This window comes from Sturnira hondurensis, unplaced genomic scaffold (assembly GCF_014824575.4).
Source record: "Sturnira hondurensis isolate 20B ecotype Veracruz unplaced genomic scaffold, ASM1482457v3 Scaffold0021795, whole genome shotgun sequence".
NCBI lineage: Eukaryota > Metazoa > Chordata > Mammalia > Chiroptera > Phyllostomidae > Sturnira > Sturnira hondurensis.
Genome location: NW_028094426.1, coordinates 5,516,412 through 5,541,131, shown reverse-complemented (window position 1 = coordinate 5,541,131; position 24,720 = coordinate 5,516,412). Strand labels below are relative to the sequence as shown.

Below are 24,720 nucleotides of genomic sequence, written 5' to 3'. Positions count from 1 at the left end.
TTCTACACCTGAAGTACCAGGCAGCATTATACGCTGGCTATAGTCTATGGGTGCAGAGAAAGGAAAAAGGGAGAACCCAGATGGGGCTAAATTAAATACTTGCTAAGGATGCTGCTTCTGCTCAGTCTTCCAAGCTCCCCCTAATTGTCCTCGACCAGACACCCTTCAATTCAGTGAGGATGTGACCCTTTGGGGCTGTGACTCATTTCCTCCATTTCAGCTCCGTGCCACTGAGCCTCTGCTGAGGTCTTCTGACAACACGTAGGGTTTTCTACTCTTGAGAGACTGTACTTGACCTAGTCATGGATTTCCCCCCTTAGCCAGCTTCATTCCCAGTTGAAGGATATAAAGTACGTAGTATTTCTCAGGATCTTGTCAATTGTCTTTTTGTTTCTTTGATGAGGCTGCTGGGAAAGAAGACCAGTCACCTCAGGTTCTTTGACTTCTATTATCAAAACCCAAAATTTTTGACATTTTGAAATTAGTGTCCTAATCTGGTTCCGTGATTGATTTCTTCCAGGGAATCCTTAGCTTTTGTTATCATTATGATTTTTGCCCATTTTCCTTTGGGTGTGGAGCATGAGATCCAGGCCACTACATCCCTATACTATCATAATTTGCAAATATTGCTACTTTATTTTTCCCATAAAGAAAACCTCAATGGAAAATTAGGGCTCTCCCTCAATGGGAGAGCTGAAGTAGAGGACATGAAAGAGAACCATGAGCCAGTAATAATCCGCGTAGAGCATAGTTCTTGAATAAGATGATAAACTGAGGTATCCAATTGTCTTATGTATCAATGCTTCTTACATAGAAAAGGAAAAGCAAAAGCAAGTTCTTGTGTTAGAATGTTTAGAACTCTCCCCATCAGCAACATATTTTGATACACTTGGGAAAGTCTCCATTACGTAAACAAAGGAAAATAAAGTTATAAGCAGTTATCAGTTGAGTTTAGGCAATGAATGAACTATCTACTCATTATCAGGCTTAGCTATTTCCTGTGACTAAATCCATTGGATAATTGCCCAATATACTCCTAGTTTAGCTTCCCATGAATTTCAAAAAAATTAGAATGTGATTTATAATTTAAAAGTATTATGTACACAAACACACAAGGAAATGCATGCACAGAGAAAGAGACTTGAAAACGGAACACAAGTGAACCTTTATACATACTTTTACTTCTTCAAAAACAAATTTTATAGTAATTCCTTGCTTAGTGACATGTGAAATATAATTTATAAGTAAATCAGCCTGTAAAAGGTTGGCATTTAACTCTTCAATGGATATGCACTTTTGTATTTTGAAGTTCACCACTGCCTAAAAGGATTTATGGCAAAATATTAAAGTGTTACCAAGTAATAAAACAGAAACAAGTAACTGCAGCTAACCACCATACAATAATGACAAAATCGTCAGAAGAAAGGTGTGCAGACTATACTGTATAGACCTACATGAAGACAGCTCTGCCTGTAATTGCCTGCATGTACTTCATGTAAACCTACCCTACAATTTCCTACAGTTTATCCTAATCCTGGAACCCTAACTAGGAGCTTGGCAGCTTCCTGCCTCTAGAAGGCAATAGCATGACTCAGGACATAACTGGCAGGTCTTGAAATTGGTTGACTAGGGCCCCAAGCTTGAACACCACCACCAGAGAGGGCAAGAGTTTGCTGGCTTTAGATGCACCTTCAATCATTCTGCATACTTCCATTTAAAGAGAAATGTAAGCCCTGGTTGGTCTGGCTCAGTCTGGTTGGAGTATAGTCCCATACACCACGAGGCCACTAATCTGATTCCTGGTCAGGGCACATACGTAGGTTGTGGGTTGAATTCCCCGGTTGGAGTGCCTATAGGAGACAACTAATCAATGTTCTCTCTCACACACCAGTGTTTCTCCCTCTCTCTCTTTCTCCATTCCCTTCTCTTTAAAATTCAATGAACATGTGCTCAAATGAGAACAAACAAATAAAGTAAAATAAAAAATAAAGAGAAGTGTGGGTTGCATTGCTTGTCAGGTAGATTAGGAGAAGAGAGACAGGCTGTTGCTGGGTGTCTTTTAGACTATATCATATGTCAAAAAGAATCTTCACTGCACACATATCTCACAGTATCTGATAAGACCATTGCAGAAGCTAGAGGTCAGAAGTGGCGCTCTAACACACTGAGGCTGGATTATTTTAATACAATTATATATACTAATGCTTATTTAGAAAATTAAAACTCTGAGACAAATGTCAAGCCAGACAGAAAACCAGGGCAAGTGGTACAAACTAGGGTGTTCTAGGCAAACCAGAGTATATAACTTTATCTCTTATTTAGCGCTATGATTATGAACTCTTTTAGGCCTTCGGGTGTGCAGCCCCTAAAGACCATTTCAGAGGCCAGAGCAACACTGCATGATCCGTTCCTTCCTGTTCACAGAGCCTCTGAGCCCAGATTATACTTTCGGCCCTTGAGATGAACATGTTCCTATACCCATAAGGACCTTTGATTGCACATGACTGAAACTTGAGCTAGCTTAAGCAAAAATTGCAACAGAAACAGCAGCAGCAACAACAGCAACTACAAATGATTCCTGGAAAGCTATTCACACAATTTTCAGAATTCAAGAAGAGGAACCAGGTGTCAGGACACCAAAGATCAAGGCAGCTGCAGTGCCCTGAGGAACTAGTCCCAGGAATCCAATGTCATCAGGAGTGTGTGTGGGTGTGGGGTCTCCCTCTCATTTTTGCATCTTTCTGAGTATTGGGTTTATTTCCCTCAATGTGAACCAGTTTCTTCCACATGGCTGGTGTTACGGCCAGCCTATGGCACCTACAGGTTCACATCCTTCCAGCTCCACTATAAAGAAAAAAACCTCCTTTTAATTTAAATATTACAGCTAAATCTACTTAAGAAATAAAATACCTAATTATATTAAAGTCAATGTTACCATTATCATTTAAAAGAAAATAAACACACTTTCCCTGAACCTTGGAATCATACAGATGTTCGTAGCTATAGGACCTCAGAGGGAGTTGTTTCATATCCTCCATGTATTACAGAAACTATAAAATGAGATAATAAACCAAGCCAAGTGCAAATAAACAGATCTCCAGGAGCAGCATTCAGAGACTGAGCTTGTTTCTTGCCCTTCTCATTCTAACCTTAGGGATTTAAAACAGAAGAGGTAGTGATGATACAGGACAAGCACAAAGCTGATTGGTTTTTGTATTCTAAGTTTTTCTAAGGATTGTTTATAAGGGTATGTGGTGTTTTTTTTTTTTATCAATGTGCTCTGAAGGATTTTATCACTGTATTAAAAATTAATTCTTAACCAGAACTTCCAGCCAAGATGGAGGCATAGGTAGACACACTGTGCCTCCTCCCACAACTGAAAGGTCAACAACAAATTTAAAAACAAAAGCCAACCAGACCTGACAGAAAATAGAACAGTATGGATGTCTGACTACCAAGAAGTTAAAGAAGAAACACTCACCCAGATCGATTGGAGGGGTGGAGGTAGGCAGACAGGCAGAAAGGACTCACAGCAGGGTGGTGGCTTGCAGATGGGCGAGGAGGTGGACTAAGCAGCCCTAAGTTCAAGTGCAGATACGCAGGGAGGAACAACTGGGGAGCGGGATGGACTGCACAACCTAGGGTCCCAGCACGGGGAAATAAAGCCTCAAAGCCTCTGATTGAAAACCCCTGTGGGGGTTGAGGCGCCAGTGGGAGAAACTCCCAACCTCACAGGAGAGTTCCTTGGAGAGACCCACAGAGTCCTAGAACGTATACAAGCCCACCTACCTGGGAATCAGCACCAGAAGAACCCGGTTTGCTTGTTCGAAGCAAGGGAAGTGACTGAAATCTAGCTGAGAGCAGAGCCAGAGGCACTGTTCCCTCTCGGACCCCTCCCCCACATACAGCGTCACAACCCAGTGACATGGTTGCCCCGCCCTGGTGAACAACTAAGGCTCCGCCCCTCACTATGTAACAGGCACACCGAGACCAAAAAAAGGCCCAAATGAAATAACAGATCAAAGCTCCAGAAAAAATACAACTAAGTTACAAAGAGATAGCCAGCCTATCAGAGGCACAGTTCAGAACAATGATTATCAGGATGATCCAGAACTCTCAGGGTACTTCAACAGCATAAAAAACACCCAGGCAGCAATGAAGGTTGCAGGAATTTACAGGAAACCAACAGTGACGGAAGGGAAACCAGGACTCGAATCAAGGATTTGGAGCAGAAGGAAGAAAGAAACATTCAGCCGAACAAAATAAAGAAACAAGAATTAAAAAAAAACTAGAAGAGGCTTAGGAACATCCAGGACATCTTTACATGTTCCAACATCTGAATTATAGGGGTACCAGGAGGAGAAGAGAAAGACCAAGAAATTGAAAACTTATTTGAAAACATAATAAAGGAGAACGTCCCCAATCTGGCAAAGGAAATAAACTTCCAGAGAGTCCAGGATGCTCAGAGTCCCAAAGAAGTTGGACCCAAGGAAGAACACACCAAGGCACATCATAATTACATTACCCAAGATGAAAGAGAAGGAGAGAATCTTAAAAGCAGCAAGAGAAAAGGAGACAGTTACCTACAAAGGAGATCGCATGAGACTATCAGCTGATTTCTCAAAAGAAACCTTACAGACAAGAAGGAGCTAGAAGGAACTATTCGAAGTCATGAAACGCAAAGACCTACATCCAAGATTACTCTATACAGCAAAGCTATCCTTTAGAATGTAAGGGCAGATAAAGTGTTTCCCAGATGAGGTCAAGTTAAAGGAGTTCATCATCACCAAGCCCTTATTATATGAAATGTTAAAGGAACTTAACTAAGAAAAAGAATAAAATCAAAAATACGAAAAGTAAAATGACAACAAACTCACAACTATCAACAACCAAACCTAAAACAAACAAACAAACTAAGTAACAACTAGAACAGGAATAGAATCACAGAAATGGAGATCACATGGAGGGCTATCAGCAGGGATGGGGAGGTGGGGAGAGTGGGGGAAATGCTACAGGGAATAAAAAAAGTTAATTCTTAATCATATGTTTACTGAACAAATACTTTCCTCACAGTTCAAAAGCAATTTATGCATTGTAAAAGAATAAAGAAAGGAGGCTATTAAGGTATAGCAAAAGAAAAAGCATGTTTTATCGGCTTTGAATCTAACCAAATCACATAATCTGACTATATTTAAGCCTGGTTTCCTGTTTCCCATTCAAATAACGCTAATGAAATAATCCTTTTCCCTGTCTGTTCTATAGCGTGTATATATATATTCTAAATATTATGGTGGTTTAAAAGGTCTTGCCAGAATTTATGTCAACAAGAAAGCACTAGTTGATTTCCTAAAAAAAGAATTAAACAAGCATACAATACATATTTTTCTTAAGTTTGCAGCCCTCTTCCCTAAACTATCTAAGAAAAGTGACCTTAATTAGTAAATTGATAAAACTCTGTTCTTTCAAGTGGAATTACACCTTGTGAAATTTAAGGATACTCTGGAAAATGCAAAGATATTCTCAAGTATCAATTACATAGAAAGCAAAATGCTTTTTTTTGCTTTAACTTATTTGCTATTATTGTTTTTATTTAGCAGATGTCACAAAATAAGCAATTTCTACATTTATATTTTCTCCTTTTTTATTGTTGTTCAAGTACAGCAAAATGTTTTTTAATAAATTATATTGGTAATGAGATGTTTAAAATTTGAGCACTTTTTTATTTCATCATATTTGGTAACTATATCCTCCTGACTCGGAGTCCCAGCACCACCATTAATTTGATGAGTGACCTTGGGCAAGTTAGTTAATCTCTAAAATTTCTTTCTCTGAATAACAGGAACAATATTAACTTCTTTAGAGAGCTGTTATAAAGAATAAATAAGATGATATACAGACAAGCCCTTGAATTTCTCAATAGGCTTTGCTGCAGATTGAAGTCTGTAGCTCAAAAAATAGCTATCAAAATTTCATATGTGTGAATCCTGATAGCATAAAAAGAATCAATCCTTTCCCTTTTTTTTGAGATATGTGGGTTGTGGGACCCTGCAGGGCTCTGATAATATAATGATTAAAATAACATTTATCAAAGAATCACAGAATACCTCCCTGAACCTTTCTATTTTCATCCATATTTCAAATATTTTTCTGTTAGAAGGGAGCATACCTTCAGTTTCATAGGAGTATAATAAAGTCACAGAATAACATAGGTTATCTCCTAGAGATAGGTAAATAAATGGCTTCTCTATTTTAATTTGCTTTGGATGGTTCATTGGTCTAGGTAGTTCATTAGATACAATTGCTAATTCCTAACATTCCTGTGATTCAAAGTGGCCAACAAGGGTCATGTCACCATGTTGAAAGGGATTGTAAGGTAACAACTCATCACATCTACCTGCTCTAAGTTTGATTTTGCTTTCGGTTTGTGAAGTATAGTCTTTAAATTCTAGCTCACGGTAAAGCTCATGGTAAGGACTGAATGCAATTCACCTTTGAATCTTCAACAACTAGCTTAGTTCCTGGAATGTGGATCTTAATATTTGGTTGTTGATCTGAACTGCACCATGGCACATCTCAGTCCTCTTTATTTTTTTCTTGTCCCCAAGACTTTGTGTTGGCATAGGCAAGTATGACATGAAGATAATGCTAAACTGAATACCTCACTGGACAATTTTAATCAACATAGAATTTTGGTATTTAATCTTCTTTTCCTTCCCTTCCTTCAAATAGTGGCATGTAAGGATTTCTGTTGTTAAATTATAGCCTTAAATCAGCCCCTCAGCACCAAAGAATTGAATTAAATCTCCTATAAGCGAGGAAGCCATTCATGTGGGAAGTGTCATTCCCATGGGATCTTTTGCACCACTGTTCAAATTTAAACAATACATCTAGGGAAAAGAAAGAATGTGGGAAAATATAATAAGTTTTTCTTCCATGTTTGTATAATTTCTAGTTTTTGGCCACAAGGAGTAATATGTAATCAATGGCTTCACGGTTTTCAGCACTTGGTCCCCAGCCAAGTTGAAAAATAGCTCCTCTCCCACTGAGGATCGTCCCAAGGCTTCAGTGACTCCTTTGTGTTGTGAGAACCACATCCCAGGAGGTTTCCCTTGTTCTGAACTGCGGGACGTGGACGTGCAGACCTGAGCACTGTGGCCTGGTCGTTAACACGCCCCAGCTGTCTCAAGGACATGGGATCTCAAAATAAAAGTGATGTAAAACATCCCCAGACCTAAAAAGTCACTCTATTAACACTGGGGCATGAGAGAGGAAAGAACTTTCTGTGACTCCAACCTATAGCTTAAAGGTCAGAGCACTTCCTGGGGCTATTGCTTCCAAATGGGTGAGGGGCAAACTTGGCCTCTGGCAGATCATCAGCATCTCCAGAGATCCAGGTGTGAGAGCAGCTGTGTGAGCACATGACCTTTGCCCATGCTTTGCCCTTTGAGTCATTATCAGTCAGAGTCTGGGACCGGAGGAAGATTGTACTGCAGACAAAAGTAGTTTTTTCAATTATTATTTTCCCACCCAAATTTAGGTCAAGAGCTAGGTTAATTTTTATGGGAATCAAAAGAAAATTAAGCTTGGTTGTTAGAGTGGTCAAAGAGGCCAAATTGATTGTATCTTTTACAGGATAATTTTATTTTATAGATTAAACTGATTTGTTCTTTGTAAAAGGAGTAAACGGTTCAGTATGTGATGACTTGAAATATTCAACCTCTACTTTTCCAGATCTAGGGTGTGTATAAGGGAACTCAACACTAGTGTTTCTTTTTACTCTATTTTTATCTTAATTAAAATCAAATGAAATCAAGTTCATTGCAGACCAGATTGAAACTAGTGGTGAGTCCAGAAGCTGGGACACCCCTGTGCTATACATGTCTAAGAATCACTGACTATGTGATTTTTAATATACCCTGTCTTGGTATAATATATAGAAATATACATATATACATATACACATATATATCTATTTCCTCTTAAAAAGTTTTTTAAAAGATTATTGTATACTATCACCCTTACCACTCATTCATTTATTCAGTCATCATTTAACAATATGTATCGATTACCTACAATATGTCAGGCACAGTTCTAGGCACTGATAGAGAAGTTATCAACAAGGCAATAACCTCTACTAAAGTAAAGTTCGTATTTTAGTGCAGGAAATATATAACATAATAAATATTATATCAAATGTGATATGTGCTTTGGGAAAAAATAGAGAGTCAGGTAAGATAGGTAGGCTACTGGGGCCAGTGATAAAGTTTGAAAATGTAAATTGGACTTTCGATATACTCCTCAATGTGAGAAGTGAAGAAAGCAAGGAGATGAGATAGGAAGCCATGTAAATACCAAAGGGAGAGTCTTCCAGGCAAAAGGAATGGCCAGTGCAAGGTCCCTGAGGTAGGCATGCATGTGCCGTCTTTGAAGTAAAGCAAAGAGGTGAGTACGGTTGGAATAGCGTGAGAGAGTGGAAGAGTAGTAAGAGATGACTGCAAAGATGTAACGAGAGACAGATCTTATTGACCTTGTAGTTTATTGCAAGGACTTTGATTTTATTCTCAGTGAAGCCTCTGCAGCGTTCTGTGCAGAAGAGTAACACAAACTGACTTACATGTTTACAGGACCATTCCAGCTGCTCTGCTGAAAACAGATGGTGAGGCAGTCAGAGTGGAGGGTGAGATAGGTCGGAAGGCTATTATTGCAATAATTCAAGTGAGAGATGATGACTGAACCAGGGTGGTAAGAGTGGATGTGGTAAGAGATGGTCAAATTCTGTGTGCATAAAGTTAGAGGAACCCACAAGACTTCCTGACAGGTTGGAAATAGAGAAATCAAGAATGCTTTCAATGTTTTCTGCCTGATCAACTGAAAGGGTATGGAGCTACCATTAACTGAAATAAGTAAGAGTATGACAGAAGAGGTTCACAGGTAGGAAGAACACTTAGGCACATTTAAGACTTTTATTAGACATCCAAGTAGAATTGCCAGGTGAACAGTTGAACATATGTCAGAATTAAGAGAGGGGGTTTAAGCTAAAGACTATATATATGAACATATATGAACATCTTAGAGATGAAGGCTGAATTCAGATGACATACCAGACCCACAACCACACATTCCATAATTTTGTAGAATTTAAATATAACATAATTAACCATCACTATTCTTCTTCATCAGATTAGCCTTAAAATAATCCAGTGATTCCTTTTGTACACTTAAATCTTTTGGATTCCACTTAAAATTTAGTTATTTTACTTATATTTGAAACTGTAAACCTGAATGATATCAGTAAGGAAGACAAGAAAAAGAGGTTACTCAATGTAGGGGCTACTCCTGCATCAGAAAATTAGAAAATTTGGGAGAAGTGGGAAAAGAAATAGCCAGTGAGGGACAGGGAAAACCAGGAGGTGTTGTCCTGAAAGCCAAGCAAAAGGAGTTTTCAGGACCAAAGAGTGACCAGCTGCCTGCAACACTGCTGACTGCAACACATCTTGTCCAACAAGATGAGACCTGTGAATAAAAATTGGATTTAGCAACACAGAGACCAACTTTTCAAACACACCAGAAAAAAAATTCAACATAAGAGAATATTAAGTTAAGGACAACTAACAAAATTCTGATTTGGACATTAAGGTTACTTTGATTTTTTTAATTATTAAAGTCTTTTAAAAATGAGAAGCCGGCAGTCCAGTGTTAGTGGTTAAGGAATATACTTAGTCTATGTTTTAGATAATCTAACACTGGAATGGCTGACTGATCCATTAAATTATTCACCATACTGAATTAAAATGTAAAAGTGTAGACTTTGTACCAGTAGCATCATCTTTACCTCCACAAAATTCCTTAGTTATAACTAAGAGTATTTCAAATAAATTTTGAATGTATCAGAAATATATCTCTAGACCTCAGGCAAAGGACCAACCCTTTTGAACAACATTAGATTCAACAGTTTCAAATATCAAATAATATAAATTACATGTTGGAGTCTGGTAGAAAATAAATGAGATAAATAATTTGTCCTCTAATGAGTATATACTTAGAGTGCCATCTACTGTTTGGTAGTAAAACCATAGCATACTGACAAATTAGGATAAAGATACAATACAATTATCTTTTTTTATTATCAGGAATCCCTTTCTGTAAATCAGACATTCTATGTAATAACACTAACTTGAAGAATATATTCCATCATTTCAGTGAAATTCTCACTGAAAAACTATAACATGCTACACATCAATCCAAAACTCTTACAAATTTTATAAACCATAACAAAAGCTCACTAAAGTGTATGTAAGTATATATGCATGCATATATATACATATAACAAACTACTATATGAATAAGTGCTTAAAAATTACCTTCTGATCACCAAAAAATTAATACACTTGTCTGATAAACAACTGTTTTGCATGCTGTGAAATTTGTTTACCTCTGGCGTATTTTTCAGAAAGTCTACAAGTGATTTCAGTGTTTATGGAATATAACTCATTTTTCCCCCTAATCATTTTAACATGGTGTATTTACTATACGATTATCTTTAGGCTATATTGTTAAACCAAAAAAAATAAGGTAGAGAAAATTTTGTGTGATTTATCTAGGAAAAGAAAAAGGTTCTATATGTTATTACATGTAACATATATGTACATATGTGTTATTTATAAAACAAACAGATAAGTCATAAAAAGATTAAAAGCAGTATCCTTTAGAAAGAGGAAGAGATTAGAAGAAACAGAAATAGAAGGCAGGCTTCCTAAACTATACTCTTCTCAGTAGATTCAACTACATAATCACAAAGCACAGTTAAATATGAACAGTAACTTCAATAACTAAGGTGAAAGGAATGGAAAGTTTAAAGAGTGTGAATAAAAAAATTCTTACAAAAACATAGTAATGAGGAGTACATGTATTCTATAAAGTCCAGGTATTAAAAAAGTCACTTTTAATGGACACGTGTTAAACTGGGAGCATTCTGTGGTCCCATAAACTCCGCACGTTGAGGAGACTAAGGACCATTTCTGTCCCTTAGAACAGATATGTGGTTTGTGGACTCCCCCTCAGCTTTGACAGACAACAATCTGAATTCAAGTATTATCACTTAATTTCAAATATTTGGGGGCCTTAGCAAAATGTTATATTCAACATTTTCTCTTCTTATTCTCCCTTTATTTTTATTTCCTTAGGATTCAGTACAAAAATATTATATTCATATCATAAGAAAAATGTATAGACTTCACTAGACTGTAGGTCTGTGTTTTCATAAAGGTAGAAGATCATTGTTTCTACTGTTTAGGCATTTTTCTATGTTTTAATCATTCCACATCTATGAGGAAATTGAGCGTCAGCTTACCTGTGAGTGCTGTAATTATTCTACAGCTAGTTTACAGCATGAAAAAGAGTAAACGTTAAACATGAGATTAGAAAGTTGGAATGAAGAAACTATAAGTGCAATTATCCCAATGCTTTCCTCTCTCTCTCCCTCTCTCCCTCCCTTCCTCTCTTCCTTCCTTTCCTCTACCTGTCTGTTTGTTCGGTCACTTAGCAAATATTTACAGAATTCCTGTACGTGCAGGTTCTGCGCGTGCAATGGTGAGCATCCCTTGGCCAGTTGGAATTAAATGTGGATTGTGGTAAGGAGAAAACCAAACAACAGTATATAAACTGAAGGTCCTAGTAATTTTTATTTCATTTTTACTCCAACCAGCTGTTCGTCAACTCACATTAGTACTCCCCATGTGTTAAAGAAAAATTAGCTCTTGAATTCACCTGTTTCCTATTAGCAGGTTAAAAAAGAGGGAGAGAGACTTGGGAAGAGATCCAGGGCCAGAGAAAAGTAAGGATGAGAGTGAAATGAGAACACCTGTCATATTGATATCTGATGGCATACAGTGTCCCATGCTGTCTGCTCCCTCAGTAGGGCTCATTTCAAAAGGTGGTGTACTCCTTGATTGCTTTCTTGATGTTTTGAACTGGATGTCATTTGTTTCCCCTTTAAATACCAAACTCTATTATTTATCCTTTGGTACTCACACTTCACTACCCACCTTCTTTTAATTCTGTTTGTATAACGCCCTCCAATAATTCCTCGAGCAGAAAACCTGTCTCTCACTCATTCTAGTAGCCTCTACACAACAAGAGCTTAATAAATATTAATAAGATTGAACCTTAAAAATGTATAATTAGCCTGCCTATATACAAATGTTACACAAATCAAATTGATTTGTTTACCAACCACAGTCATTTAAAAGCTTGGAATAAAATACACACACACACATCATACAATCTGCATATTTGATGTGGTGAAATGCTCCAGTCCATAAATTACTATAGTTCCTAAGGGATCACATTAAATTTAAAAGGCACTTGCTGAGTGCTCTCAGATTGCATTTCAATAAAATAAAATTCTTTTCCAGTTTACTGAGCCATCTTTTATCTTTAATTCATAAACTTTTATGAGGAAAATAAATGTTGTGATAAAAATTTTTTGGTTGCCTAAAACCTAGTAGAAGATAGCGCCCACCAAACTGTGTGAGGCACATAAAAGGGTACTTGTGTTTGGAAGATCAAGCCAAAAGCAGACAAAATAGATGAAATTAAGGCTTGTACAATTTATTTACTTACCAAACAGAATAGAATTAGAAAATCTATCATATCATCCAGAAATTGGGCATATACAATAATCACATCTTTTCACCATCTCCAGGGAAGGCTTCTGCACAAATTTTCTGCAAACTTTTTGCCAACAATGGCAGTAAATAAAGTTAACAAAACCTCAAAGGAAAGTGGTCCTTTATGATGTAGAGAGCCAGAGAATCCAGACTATTAGAACAACCATAAAAGTGGTTAGTGCTAGAACCCAGAGGGATTAAAATGGATTTAGGAATGCAATCACGGTGTCTAAAATATGGACAATGTAAGATACGGTCCAAAATAAATGTTTCCCATAGGTGCTCCCTTGACTCACATCTGTAGTGAGTGGGTAAACATCTAGTCAAGCAGCCAGCCTCGGTTCACAGCGTGGCCTTGCCAGAGCACCTCCAAGCCCAGCACAAGTAGGAGCCACATGCACATCACTTTGTAGCCCACGCCGGGCGGCCCTGGGCAGAACACCGATGGTGGCTGACCTTGACCTACACCTTCCAGGAGGCCCCAAAGCCAGTGTACCCAGGGAACAGTGCAGCCAGTGAATAGCAAGTACCAGAGCTTTGCTGAAGTAAGTCCTGCTCTGCGGGCTCTGTAGGGTAACTCCCTGCACAGCTAAATCCTCCACGGTGGTTGGAGGTCAAGGATTGCAGCCAGTGCTTGCAGCTGATCAGCCTGGGGTTCCATCTCTCCCATTAGTGTGCCCAACTGCAGCTGAGGCTCAACCACAACAGGAGGGTGCACACAGCCCACAGGTTATGCATCTGGAATGTCCAGTTTGGGTGGTCAGGGATGCTGTGCCACTGGACCTTACTGGACATCGACTACATAAGGCCACTCTATCAAGCCTGGAAGATGTAGCAGCTCTACCTAATGCATAGAAACAAACCCAGGCAGGCTGCCAAAATGAGGAGGCAATGAAATGTGTCCCAAATAAAAGAACAGATCAATACTCCAGAAAAAGAACTAAATAAAACAAAGACAAGCACTCTACTAGATGCAGAATTCAAAACACTGGTTATAAGGTTCTCAAGGAACTTAGTGAGAACTTCAACAGCATAGAAAAAAGATCAGCCAGAAATGAAGGATGCACTGGCTGAAATGAAGAATAATTTACAGGGACTCGACAGTAGAGTAGATGAAGTTGAACATCAAAGCAGCAGTTTGGAATATAAGGAAGAGAAAAGCGTCCAATCAAAATAGCAAAATGAAAAAAGAATTAAAAAGCTATGGTGTATTTACACAATGGAATACTGTGCAGCAGAAAGAAAGAAGGAAACCCTACCCTTTACAACAGCATGGATAGAACTGGAGAGCATAATGCTAAGTGACATAAACCGACAGTGAAAGACAAATACCATATGATCCCACCTGTAAGTGGAACCTAATCAACAAAAAAATAAGCAAGCAAAATATAATCAGAGACATTGAAATAAAGAAAAACTGACAGTAACCAGAAGAGAGTGGTGGGAGTTATGGGGGAAAGAAGGGAAGGGCCATCAAGGAACATGTGTACAGGATCCACGGACAAAGCCAAAGCGGGGAAGGATTGAGGGTGGTAGACGAGGGTGGGTGGGGCAGAGGAAAGTGGTGGCAGGAAAATGGAGACACCTGTACTTTAACAACAATTTAAAAATGCAAAAAAAGAAAAGGAAAAGGAAAAGAAAAAAGAATTACAGAAAACAAGACTAGAGTTAGGAGCCTCTGAGACAACTTCAAGGGCACCAACATTGACATAATGGGGGTACCAGAAGAAGAGAGAGAGCAAGAAATTGGAAACTTACTTGAAAATATAATGACAGAAAACTTCCTCACTTTGTTGAAGGAAATAAACATAAAAATCTAAGAAGTGTAGAGACTCCGAAACAAGATGAACCCAAAGAGGCTCACACCAAGACAAACCATAGTTAAAATGTAAAATGTTAAAGATAAAGAGAGAACCTTAAAAGCAGCAAGAGAAAAGCAGTTAGTTACCTACAAGGAAACTCCCACTAAAGTGTTAGGAGATTTCTTACCAAAAACTTTGCAGATTAGAAGGGATTGGCAAGAAATAGCCCAAGTGATGAACAGCATGTAACTAAGATTACTCTACCCAGCAAAGCTATAATTTAGAATCAAAGGACAGACAAAAATCTTCCCAGATAAGAAAAAGTTAAAAAAAGTTCATCACCACCAAACCGGTATTATATGAGATGTTAAAGGATCTTCATTAAGAAGAAGAGGAGGGAAAAAAGATGAAAAAATATGAACAGTAACATGGCAAGAAGAAATCCATCAATAATTGAATGTTAAAAACAAAATAAACAAACAAGCAGAGCACAAACAGACTCATAGATACAGAGAACATTTTGATGATTGCCAGATGGGAGGGGATTGGGAGGGATGGGTGAAAAAGAGGAAGGGATTGAGAAGTACAAATTGGTTGTTACAGAATAGTCATGGGGATGAAAAGCGCAGCATAGGAAATATATTCCATAATATTCTAATAACTTTTTAAAAGATTTTATTTATTTATCTTTAGAGGGGAAGGGAAGGAGAGAAGGAGAGAAATATCAACGTATGGTTGCCTCTCGTGAGTCCCCTGCTGGGAACTGGCCTGCAACTCAGGCATGTGCCCTGACTGGGAATCGAACCGCGATTGTGTGGTTCACAGGCCCGCACTCAATCCACTGAGCTACACCAGCCTGGGGCATATTCTAATAACTTTGTATGGTGTCAGGTGAGTGTGAGATTTCTTGAAGTGATTACTTAGTAAGTCATGTACTGTCTGACCACTGATGTGTATGCCCAAAACTAACATAATCATGCATGTCAAGTGTAATGGGAAAAGAAAAGTGATGTAAAATCTTTCTGAGAAGAACCTTAAATCTAGCTGAAGAGATAAAATGTTACACAAAATTAGAATGAAGGGAAAGTAAATCCTAGTTAATGTTCAATCAGCAATTCCTTTTTTGACCTTCGCCTTTTTTAATGCAGTAGAACATCATACTAGTCAAGACAGTGGCCCTGGTAGCAAGTTGCCCAGATTTGTGTCCTACCCTACCGAGTACTCATAACCCAAGAGCCTACATGAAACTTTGGTCTAGTATTTAATATCCCTGGGCCTCAGTTTTCCTCATCTGTAAACCAGGAATAGGGGTTATAACTGCTCTGTGGAACTGTTGTGAAGGGATATTAGAAAGTGTTTAGCATAGCCCAAAACACGAAGTAAGCAAAAATACATTTTAGCTCTTTTTTTTTAAGATTTTATTTATTTATCTTTAGAGGGGAAGGGAAGGAGAGAGGGAGAGAAATATCAATGTGTGGTTGCCTCTTGTGTGTCCCCTGCTGGGAACTGGCCTGCAACCCAGGCCTGTGCCCTGACTGGGAATTGAACCACGATCATCTGGTTTGCAGGCCCACGCTCAATCCACTGATCTACGCCAGCCAGGGTCCATTTTAGCTCTTTTAAACTATTATTCTTATCATCACCATGACTGTTCCTGTTATTTTACAGTGGAAGAAAGTACGGCTCAAAGAGTTCAGGCAAACTACCCAAGCTCACACAGCCAGCTGGAGCCTGGCTCTAAACCTTGGTCAGTGAGGTACCAGAGCACAGAGAAGAGAGAAGCAGAGGGTATGCAAATTGTATGTAAGTCAAGGACACAATTGTTGAAGCTTAACTAGCTTTGTATTAGTACCCTTTCCATTCCTAGACCATAAAATACCCCTTTCCTTTCATGCCCCAAACATGATCTGTTGGTAAATTTTCAATAACCAGGTCTCTGCAAAAAAGAATTATGTGTGCACAAGCTTATAAAAATTTTTATGTACATAGAGAATGAGTAATGCACAATTTACAAATAAAATTTAAATAAATAATAAAAATAGCAAATAGACCGGGAAAATAAACTTTCTCAAGTAGCACAATGCTTTTCTATGCCCCATCAACTTTGTAGAGCCTTAAAACTTTGCAACAAGCAAAGTTTTATATATTTAATATGGATGTTATATATACCCCAAAACATAAGACACGTTCACACTAATAGACTGAGACTTGACCAAGCTGCCAACACTGGTGAATTAAGAATTAGTACAAACTACTGTACTGGTCTTACAGTAATGAACCAGGACAAAGAACTGTATCAATGTCAAGGTAATGAGGTAAAAAATATGACACTCATTTGACACAGGTTCTCTTTCTAATTTTTATTGCAAGATGAGGAAATATGTCATATAAAATGAGGTAATTTTAAAGACCTAGATATTGTGTATCTCATTAATATCTTGGAAAAGTCAAAAGAAATTAACGTTTAACTCTAATATGAAGAAAACATATTTAATGACCCGATTGCTGCAGTTTGAGTTGATGAACAGACTTCCACACAAAACAAAATAAGCAAGCAAAAACTGCGTTTCTCTTCAGGGAATATACCTCATTTGTTGGTGTGACTATAAAAGTGAGTTTTCCCCATCAACCTTTGTAGGCAGAAAAAGTTTAAGACATGGGAACAGCTGAAGCGTCCGTTGATTGTGACTGGGTAACGGAGAGGTGCTGCACGTACAACGGAAGACGACTCAGCTATAAGAAAGCATGAAAACTGCCATTTGCGACACCTCGATGGATCTTGAGAAAATCATGCTAAGTGAAAGAAGTCAGAGGAGAAAAGTTAAAACCACATGATTTCCCTCGTATGTAGGTTATAAAATTGAAAGCAATATGTGAACAAGCAAGAAAAACAAGCAAAAACTCAGACAACAGCATGGCGGTTTCCAGAGGGAAGGGAGGGAGAGAGTTAAAAGTATGTGATGGAAGAGTCGGCTTTGGGTGGTGGGTGCATGACATGATATACAGACGATGTATAATAGACTCATACCCTGGGAACCTATATCATCTTATGAACGCATGTCATCCCAATAAATTTAATTTTAAAAATAATAATAATAAATAAACAATGAACAGGTTCCTACAAAGATGCAAACTACTAATACTGACTCGAGAAAGAATAGAAAATCTGAATAGACCTATAGCAAGTAGCAAGACAGAATTAGTTATAAAAACTTCGCACAAAGAAAAGGCGAAGCCCAGGTGGCTTCACTGGTTGTATGTTTGCAGCCTTAAAGGACATCGCCCCAATTCCCCCACCTGCCTTTCTGCCTGCAGAGTCTTGAAGCTTTTGACTAGTGTTTTTGCTCTCCTCTATACTGATAGAGTATAGGACCAAAAGAAAGAAGAAGAAGAAGGAGATGGAGAAGGAGGAGGAGGAGGAGGAGAAGGAAGAAGAAGAAGAAACCTCTTTCACACAGCACACTTAAAACTAATACACAAAGCAAAGCTACATCCACACACACACATACACACCCAAGGACATACATGAAACACATTAGGGTGTCTGTGGGAGGGAGAGCACAGTGAGCGAGATTTAGGAATGAAAAGGAAAAAAATAGGAGAGGGGCCTTTCATAGACCAGTGATAATAAAAAGTAATGAACAGAGCACTCTTATCTCAAATATCAGCACCTGAACTTAGGAATTAAGTCTTCTGCCAAAACAATGGTAAGGGCAATCAAGTAATAGGGAGAATACATCCACATTTCTCAAATATGACCAGTATTTTCAAAATAGAATCACACTACAATAACTTTCATTTAATGATTTCCACTTCTTTTTCTTTGGGCACTTTAAAATTCTCCAGTTTCCCCATTTCCTGGACTTTCTAACGTATTTCAGATCAATTTTACTGATACTTGTCATTTCTCTTTATGTTTAAGATATGGATGGTGAGTTTAAAATGGCTGTGTGTTTCAAGACTTAAATTTGTGTCCGTTGTTAGAACCGAAGCACATTTTCCTAGTACAATGATATTATAGATGCTAGTGAAAGGAAGTGCCAATGTCTCACATGGGAAAATAAATGCATGAATATGACTCAATGCATGAAGATTGAAGAAAGTTTACATTATACATCTTATTTCCCATATGTCATATTCAATAATTTACCCATCTGTTCTTCTCCATGGAATGTTAAGGTGCTTCACAATGGAAGCTCTGTGGGGTTTTGAAAAAAATTTTATCACCCACCACAGTACTTAGGAAATTTATTCTGCTCAGAATAGGCAGGTCTTCAATGAATGTTTCTTGGATGATTAGGTAAATGGCTATACAAATATACTGTGGCCAATAATGTATAAAGTGAAAAAGAGTTAAGTCCTTGCACATTCTGTCATCCCACCATTATCAAAAGGATAACAAAATTAAATATTAGACAAAGGAGAATTTCAATGCCATTCTCCTGTCCACATCTCAAGCCTGCTAGGGAACACAGAACCCTCTGACTTCATGGATAAGAAGGCCCTCTACATGGTTCAAGTGACCAAACACTTGCAAATGTAAAGGATAGTGGAAAAAATTTCCTGTATAAATATGACCCTATATACCAAAACTTTTTAAACATGTGCCCAGAGCACACAAGTACTCAGATTACCGAACTCAAAAAAAGTATTTTGTTGTTTCAACCCTTGGTGGTCCTTAAACAAATTCTCCAGTCCATAGGAATGGGGCCACCTAGTGGTCAGAACGTACCAGCACCCTCTTCATTTGTGGTCTCAATACATTTCACTTCTTAAAAGGCCTACTGTAGTGCCTTACATTCATCCCTGGAAGCAGTGTAAATAAATCCTGAAAAGCAATTTGACTAAATAGGTCAGGATTCTTGAAACTGCTGTTATCCAAGTTTCTCCAGGCCCTATACATGAAGTAGCAGGAGTGGTAGTGATTCAAATGGACTGGCTTTCCCTGCACATGTGAAAACTCATTCTTCCGTCAATGTCCCTCAAGTCTTTGAACTTCAGAAAGTCTAATATTTTCCCAAATAGGCCCTACTCCACCAATGACACGGTTGCTCTCCTGGCCCTGTCTCCCGTAATGGCCCCCTACCCTGCCCGCTGCATCAAAGACTTAAGCTTCCCTCTGCTCTGCCCAGAAAAGGAACAACTTCAGAAGCGACCTCTTCACCTAAGAGCAGGGTAGCTCTCCACTTTCCCTGGCATGTGTCACACTGTCCCATCCAGAGCCCTAAGCCGTGCTGCCTCTGCCCCCATCCCTCAAATTTGCCTGCACCTGCCATCTACCTTCTTCCTTTCAAAGGAAGACTGACAGCACACTGTCTCTCTGCCTTCCCATTCTTTCCCCAAAGCTCAAAACTCCGCCGGCCCCCCACCCCCACCACTCCTCGCTTCCGGGTTAGTTTCTGTTGTTGCTGTAACAAATTACTTTGAATTTAGTGGTTTGAAACGACTCGAATTAGCTCACCAGTCTAGAGGTCAGAAGTCCAAAAGTCTAGAGGTTAGTTTCACTGGGCTAAGATCAAGGCACCTGGAGGCCTTTGTTTTTTTTGTGGCGGCTGTAGGGGAGAAGCGTTTCCTTGCCTGTCGCAGGTTCCGGAGGCTGCCTGCTTATCTATAACCCATTCCTCTGTCTTCAGAGACAGCAAGTTCAGCATCTTCTCTCTCCTCTGGCCTCTGCTTCTATTCTTATATTGTCTCTTTCTGATTCTGACATGTCTGCCTTCCTCTTTATTACTCTTATTGGTTATACTGACGTCACCTGAATAGTCCAAGATAATCTCATCTCAAGATCAGTTTAAGGATAGATAAGTCAAGATTCTTAACTTCATTGTACCTGCAAAGCCCCTTTACCATGTAACATATTCACAGGTTCTAGAGATTAGGATTTGGACATGTTTGGGGAGCTGCTATTCAACCTACTGTACCCTCCTTCAGCAAAACACAAATGCCTTCATGAAAACGAATACTTCTAGACTCATCACTACGTTTGCCAGCAATTCACCAACATGATGAAGTTTGGAATGAAGCTTAGAATAACCTAAGTATCCCTTGTTTATAAATCTCTAAGTCCTGAGCCTTCTGCAGTACTTTGTACTTCAAGATGTAAAGAAAATTTGCTCAAACTCTGATTCTACATCTAGCTGGTGTGTCATTCCACCAAAGACCCTTGGGATGCTTCCATTTCTCCTACTCCTCCCTACTTCCGATATCTTGGTTTTGCAGCATTCCTAATCCCAGTGTACATCTCCTGTCTTGTGCACTCTGTCCCGCTGTAGCACTCTTTCCCACGTGCTAGACATGGCCCTGAAGCCTGCGCTCCCCTCCCCTACCCAGGCCCCAGGCAGAGCCTGTGTGGGTAGCTGCGGGCTCTGGCTGAAGACAGAAGGGCACAGAAGGTGATTACAGCTCAGCACAGCACTGCAAGCACCATAAATGCTCTCCCCAGCTCCTGCAGGCCACGCTCTTCACCTTTTCTACCCAAACTTCAACCTTTCTACCCAGAGAGCCTCTTCAGGCATTGTGCTTTAAAAAGGAAGACTCAGATATCTTCTTAGGAAATACAAAACAGTGTGCCAGCTGTTCACATTCATAAATTAACATTTTCTTTTCTAATACATAAATATTTCAATAACTCCATTTATGACTCTTATATGTTCTTCACTCTATTAAATGCTTTTAATACATTGACACTTATCTCAAAATCATCTTATTATGTGGTCATTATCATGTCTATGATATTGACAAGAAAATTTTGACTCATAGAAGCTAAGTAATTTTTCAAACAACTAATCAGCGATCAAAGGAAGACCTAAACATATACACATTGAGCACAAAGCACGTGCAGGCAACAGTCTGTCTTCTGGAATCTTTCAGTCCCATGCAAAGATCTGTACCCCTTCCACACATTCCATTGTCGCAATTCAGAAATGTAGAACCTATTAACTGGGGCACCTGGTATTTCTGGCTTCCTCCCAGGGGCACACACTCCCACACACCTGAAAAGAGCCCTGCTGCCCAGGCCCACACCCCTGCAGAGAAGGAGTGGGGCACATGGCCAGGGCACGGGGCAACTGTGTGACAGCCTCTGCCGATTATTCACTTCCATCCACAGCCTCCTTTTTCCCTTTACAGACTCCTTCAGAAATGGAGCTAGACCTTTGCAACCTGGGACTAGCAGGTGTCTTCTGCACAAGGCAACATCTGGGGACAAAGTTCTGATAAGATGACCCATCCTCCTTATCCTCTGATCAGGACGACACTCCTATGTCTCTACGTGCTAGATGGTCCTTTTGGAATACCTCCTTCCTGCCTTATACCAGCCTTAACATCTCCACAGCAAGTGCACAATGAACAGGGAAATTCTCTATCAGCTCCCTATTGGGAAGTGGTTTATGAAAGCACCTGATAGGACCAGCACTAGCTTGATCCTAAGATCGTGTGGTTTCCACAGCTCTCCCACCATCTTGCCCAAGAGCCCCATCTATACCAGACAAGGGAACACACTAGCTACAGAAACATCTGTTACTAGATCCTACCTATTCTAAGTCTGGTCCTTTTTTTGTTCTTTCCTCTCCCAATTAAGTCAGACTTTAACTATGAAATCATTCAATCCTCAGAGCACAGAGATCTAAAATCCAGCTTAAAGACTTTGATACTGTGCATTCAAATCTCACCACTTGCTGTGGGACTTTGAACTGGAGTTAAAGTTATTTAGAGAGCTAAGTTTTCTTATCTGCAGTGGGAGTGATGGTTAGGGTTGCCATGAGAACAAAAAAAGAATGCACGTAAAGACTCAGCAATCTGCATGGCACACGAGTTCTCAATAAATGTTGACTGTGCTTATGAATACATCTCCCTCTATTAACATCATCAAAACGGGCATTTAAAAATAATGTGGAGCGCTTCACAAATTTGCATGTCACCCTTGCACAGGGGCCATGCTCATCTCTGTATTGCTCCAATTTTAGTACCTGTGCTGCCGAAGCGAGCACAAAACGGGCATTTTTAATTCACCACTTTGCAGACTATTTTTCTGGAAGCATTCTCCATTCAGGCCTAGGCAAAACCTTTCCTGGTTTTGTTGGCCTTAAATCTAGTATTCATGGGACCTGTCCCATAGCTTTAGAGAACACTGAGTCCTGATTGCTTCTTGACCCACCTTGGCATTCTCAGTAACAGAGGATGGCTCCTCTGGCAAATACAGTATAACGGCTTCCCTCCACCTTCTATTCTCTCATGCCTGTCACAGAAAAATGGCTGTAACATGTCTATAAAGTGTGTGTCTGTAAAGACCTGATATTTTGCTCCTTAATTGTGGACAGGTCTTTTTCAAATGTTTTTAATACTGTAAGAACGCGGCCACCTTCGGACCTCACCTTATCAACTCTTCTTATGGAGTTCAAAGACGGAGGCAGCTGAAGACCCTACTGGCTCAGAGCTCAAGATTTCTGAGGCGCCTCCCTTTTAATCCTCCTTCTAAAGTCATTATCATGGAGGGTTTTGTAGGGAGAGGCAGGTGAGGAGCCAGCAAGTTCTTGCACATAAGCTGAGCTTCCACCGGAGCATTTCTCTCCAGACTAATCCCTCGCTTACTTGGCTCCATGTGACTTTATTTTCTATAGTTTTTTGTTTGTTTGTTTTCTCAGATTTCTTTCCATCCTGCTTTTCTGGAATGATTTTTCTAGTGTTCAACATATCCATGTTTTTAAAAATTATCTATCTTGCTATACATTCGTAAAAAGTTAATCTGTTTATGCCAGATATTAAATGTCCATTCAAATCTTAATAACTATAAGGCCAGAAACACCACACCACTAGCCACTTGTGACTCAGTCCCAACCCTGGCACTCTGCTGGTTGTCTCTCCTCCACAGACATGCACCTTGAGTTCCCGCAACAGGGTCTGGCAGCTGAAATTTCTCCTCCTCTGGGGCTGCCATCACACCTTCTGGGAATACCTATGATTTGGTGGCTATGTGCGCCCTATTAGGGGCTTTAAAAAATATTGTTCTAATTATTGCCTATTTGGAGTTATTAATCTAGCTTTCTAAGATCCTTACCAGGAATCTGAGGCTGGAGTGGGTTTCCTCCTTCTTTCCTGAGCTATAAAAAAGGAGAAAAGAAGGAACAGAGGGAGGGAGGGAGCCCGACTCCTAGGCTGTGGTGATTTTAAAATATGTCCATAAATTCATTAGGGTGACTCCCCTTCAAAAGTAAAGCCTGATTTTCTCCCTTTGAGTGTGGCCTGAACTTAGTGACTTGCTTTGAAAATAGAACAAAACAAAAGTAGCCGTACATGACTTTGGAGACTGTCTTTAAAAAGTACCCTAGCTTTCTTCTTGGTTGTTCTGTTCTCCGCTTTTTCTTTTTTTAAATATCTTTTATTGATTATACTATTATGGTTGTCCCATTCCCCTCCCCCTTTATTCCCCTCTGTCCTGCACACTCCCTCCTACCCACAATCCCTCACCTTTGTTCATGCCCATGGGCCGTACACATAAGTTCTTTGGCTTCTCCATTTCCTATACTATTCTTAACCTTCCCCTGTCTATTTTGTACCCACCACTTATGTTTCTTATTCTCTGTACATTTCCCCCCATTCCCTTACTCCCCTTCCCCACTGATAACCCTCCACGTGGTCATCTTCATTTCTGTGATTCTGGTCCTGTTCTAGTTCTTCGCCTGGTTCGTTTGCTGTGGATTTACTGTCTCCCACCTTTTCTTGAGTCACTTGCTCTGTGGATGCCAGCTGCCACACTGGGAACTGCCTCCTAAAGAGGCTTACATGGAAAGGTGCTGAGAGAGGCATTTGGCCAACAGCCAGCAAGGGACTGAGTCCCACAATCCAATGGACCACGAGGAACTGAGACCTGCCAACAGCCACGTGAGTGAGCCATGTTAGACTTGGATTCTCCAGCTCCAGTCAAGCCCGAGATGACTGTGGCTCCAGGTGAGGGCAGCACTGAAACCTCATGAGAAACCCTGAGACAGAATCATCCATCCAACTTACTCTCTGATCCTTAGACACTGAGAGATACATATGTCTGCTGTTTTAAGATCCTAAATTTTAGGGTAATTTATTATGTAGCAAGAGGTAACTTGTACATAACTAGTAACACCTGCCAACACATCCAGATAGCATTGAATTTTAATTTGGATTCAAAGGAAGATAATCACTACATTGTAATCCAGCAATTTCATCTATGGAAATCCAGCAACTTTCACCTACATAATTACGTGTTTACACACAAAGTT

The 24,720-nt window shown here is 39.4% G+C and overlaps 1 non-coding gene across 1 annotated transcript; it reads right to left on the bottom strand.

Moving 5' to 3' along the window:
• Positions 1–22,354: 22,354 nt before the first annotated feature.
• Positions 22,355–22,458, bottom strand: LOC118978514 (U6 spliceosomal RNA). The gene has a single exon (XR_005064728.1). It is a non-coding gene; the product is annotated as a U6 spliceosomal RNA (small nuclear RNA).
• Between the last annotated feature and the right edge of the window lie 2,262 nt (positions 22,459–24,720).